Source organism: Limulus polyphemus, unplaced genomic scaffold, assembly GCF_000517525.1.
Source record: "Limulus polyphemus unplaced genomic scaffold, Limulus_polyphemus-2.1.2 Scaffold682, whole genome shotgun sequence".
In the NCBI taxonomy this organism is placed as follows: Eukaryota; Metazoa; Arthropoda; class Merostomata; order Xiphosura; family Limulidae; genus Limulus; species Limulus polyphemus.
The window spans coordinates 108,386-112,628 of NW_013666292.1; positions in this window are offsets into that span (position 1 = coordinate 108,386).

Consider the following 4,243-nt stretch of genomic DNA (forward strand, 5'->3'; position numbering starts at 1 on the left):
ATTAGGGACGGCTAGCGCAGATAGCCCTCGTGTAGCTTTGCGCGAAATTCAAAACAAACCTTACTTTAGCTACGACTAACGCTATTTTACTCTCTTTTGCATTTTATATTTTAACAAAATTACATTTTAGAGGCAGTGTATCCCTTAGTTACATAAATCTAAATAAAATGGTCTTTGTTTGTTAGTTTGTTTTAGCACAAAGTTATATAACACATTATTTTCCCACTCTGTCCACAGGAAATTGAACCCCGGATTTTCGTCCGAAAAACTTAGCGCTGCCCAACTGGGCTTTATAAGAGAGTTGGTTTGTGGTTAATTCTGTGTAACTTCTAACTGTATGTTTTATGTAAGGCTTTTATCACAAAGCTAGTAAAATATGGTTACGTGCAAACAAGTGTGCTCAAAGTAAAATACTTTTAAACCTAATGATTTGGTTTCACTAGTGCATAAGTCGTCAGTCTTTTGGGATCTGAGAACTCATTCGACATAAGAAACGTTTTTTGCTGACCTTGGCCTACGTTCCCCCTGGCCTAAGGGACTAAAGTGTGTTTTTAATTATTCTAAATAGTTTCTTAATTTGCACTTAACTTTTTCCTTTTGTCGTTGTAACTTTCGCGTAAAGTTATACAAGAGCTATCTACGCATAATAGTTCTTAATTTTGAACTTAAAAACTAAAGGGAAAGGATCACAAACCATTACTTTTGCAAGGAACTAAATTAATGTTGACCAGGGCCGTCAATTACCACCAGATCTGTGTTATTACAGAAGATTGGTTGAACTTTATAAGAATGATTGGCAGCTATAGGTGCGAGCTGTGGCGCTACGAATAATATGTTCACCACTTATGAATTTGGTCAATGACGAATGGGGTCCTAGCGTGACCTAATGGTTAATGTATTGGACTGTGGTGCTGAAGGTTTTGGGTTCGAGATGTGATGCTACGAAATACACCTTGCATGTTTAGCTGTGGGTGCACTATAATAGCAAAAGTCAATTCCACTACTGGATTAAGAGTGAACTCTTTAGGCGGAATTTACTGACGATTGGTTGCCTTCTGCATGGTCCACATTTTGAATTAGGGACACTTAGATCTGAGCGATAGGAGCCTCTCATCTGATGTTTTTAGCCAATTGTGTACACTAGGTGTCATTCAGGTTAAAAAAAAATGACGGCGAATATCCAATTAGTTGAAAGTACAACCCTGCCAGGAAAACTATTTTTTGTCACTATAATACTTTGCCAAAGTTCTTTCATATTAATATAATTAGATTGCTAAACAATGTAGAGCCAAAGGACACAATACAAGAAGAAGATTTTCAGCGTTCTTCTTGGAAACATGGAACTTGCATAACAGGACATTTAGGATAGCAATTAGCTCCAAATTCAAGCCAACGTGGAGCAATGCCCCCATATGCAAATTTAATGAAGGCTGTGGTGGTTATAACAGAGAATCCTCTACCCCCCCCAAAAAAAACACATTGAAATGAAACATGATATATCTTCTGGTATCAATAACAACATATTAACAAGGGTTTCAAGTTGAAGAAGACACACAAGCCGAAATGTCGCAAGATTTCAGCCACAACTATAAATAAACAACTGTTTTCATGAGAAATATGGCCAAAGAAGTTGTAATAACATAGAAATCCCATTCGACTATGAACTATCAAGTCGTATGATGCAGCTATACTGAATGTTTTGTTTCAGTCTGCTTAAACGTGTAACGTAGTGTAGAAAGCCTACATCCACGCACAGTGACGATTCTGTGGAGAGTTTCTCAAGACGCGTGGTCTAAGGTTGACTTTGTCGTTTTTTCCAGAAGCTTGTTACAATGAAAGGATCAACGTTAGACAGTAGAGTTGTTAAGATTGACCTCGCTGTTCTTCACAGTATTGAACAATAGTGCACAGTCAGAGTGAGTAAATATAATCGATGTTGAAAGAAGGAGTTCTAGGACAGCACAACGCTCGTTCTTATAAAGTGCAATTAACCCTAGTATAGAACAGGATATATATATATATATATTAATTTGACAACTATTACAAGCCAGATAATACTAATGGATTATGACGAAGGAAAGATTGATAACAATAATCTATTTGGCTTTATATTGTGGTTTTCTAAATCAGGCTTTACCATAGCAACTGATTCATCAAACGAGAAACGAAATTTGATGAGAAATAAAGTACGTAGGCAACAGCGATAAACATTTGGCACATATGAGAGTTGCCGTTTCGTTGCTTCGAGCGTAACTGTGGTATAACCAAGAAGGAACTGTTGACAGTAATATTTATGGTGAAATATTTTAGCATTATCTGTATAGTCATAAATTATTTTTGCTAGTTTATAGTGCAATACTGTAAGAAATAATAGCCAAGTATCTCAACAAGATTTGGAAATAAACACATACCATCAACCAATTGTTTTTCCAATAAGGCTAATTGGAGTCAAATGGTAAAACTGAAGTCGTTGACTAAATAAAATTTTGTCCAGAGACGAGACTGGAGTAATAGTTGTACCATGGAAGAACTGACCAGTTAGGTGATTCAGGCATTGAGTTAGTTATGTATCTAATATCTGAAGAAGCAGAATAAACATAATGGCCTCTTTCCATACCTTGGATTAAAACAACTCTGATTCCTTTAGTCGTCAGGCTAAGTATCGAGAGTACGAGGTGCTGTATCATCAATATGACTAGCCGCAACCCGCAAAACATTTGCTTGAATTTTCCTTATTCTATCATTTTCACGCACGCTATTTAAGCTACGCTTTCTTGCAGGCATTATGTGTTAAATCGATAAATCCTGATCTATTTGAAAAAAGAAAATTACGCGGTCAGATAAACAAACTCGCGTTGACGTAACTCTATTCAATAAAACTACATTTAATGTGAACAGTAAAGTAAAGTAATGGTATTTATAATATTTACAAAGTATTTCACACAAACAACACTTAATCCGCGTGTAATTTCCTAAAAAACAATGAACATTACACTAAATACAATTTCTATGGACTTTCATGACTTATTTATGTCTAAAATAGACATGCGCAGTTCTTTCAAAATCATATACTTATCACTTTGTGAGTACGCATTCAGACATTTCTGCATTATCAGCTAAGTTTGCTTTCCTTACAACTTTGCAATAATTTAGCTTCGGTTCGTTTCATAGACTGCTACAAATACCTTTTAGCTTCTTTTTTCTTTAATACGGAATATATTCTTCGTTTGGTGAGTTTCTTTGTTTGAACTCATAAAACCGTGTCATACACTGAACGCTCATAACTATTTCATACTCTGCTATTATAAATAACTATTTCATAACTATTTCTTTTTAACCAATGACATATATATATATATATATATTCTTGAGCATTTTCTACTGCTTAAAGAGTTTACCACACAAAATTTAGTGAGAAAGTTATCAGTCACGCATCTATATATGTAATACGCGTGCGTTTGTCTGTCCGAAACTTTTCTCGCAAATTTCTCGATCAAACACTACAAGTCTAATATCGTTAGAAAAGCCGTTGTCCGAAGAGTCTGGATTGCATATTGGCTTTTCAAATCAGAATAACCGTATCTGATTTTTCAGTGCAACAAATACGGTACACCATAATGCAATGTCGTTGTCATCACGTGATGACTGACTTCAATTTCCACTTTAGTTTTTTTTAGACACTACGAGGTAATAGGAAGGATATGAGAAAGTAGTAAAGATTCGACAGTTTGCCCGAAGTTTTTCTTTTGTTTTAAGCTACGGTAGCTAAGTTAGTTTTCTGAGTTATGACTTCTAGAACATGAATGAAGCTAAAAGAAACAAAACGAACATTTGAACACATGGATCAGATTAAAAGGCTCTACAAATGATACCTGGTAAAAACCTGTTTGGATGGTAATATGGTATCGCCTAAGACACAGTAAATTGTTTCGTTCCTTGTATGTTTGGATTAATTTTGGATACTTGTGTTGGAAGACAGAGATTAGTGGTGAGACGAGTATAATCCATTGTGAACTTAACCAGTTACTTTTACCATTAACATTTATCCGGTTCAATAGGTTATCTGTATCATTGTGGGTAAAAGCGTTTCAATAGCCAATAGCTGAAATTTGCAGCATTTTCAAGTAATGCTAGAAAGCTCAATTACATATTGTTTTATAGTAAGTTCAGTGGATGTAAACACACATTCCTTTTCCTAATTTCATTAATAAACTGTTAAAACAACTAGTGAATAAGGTTTTCC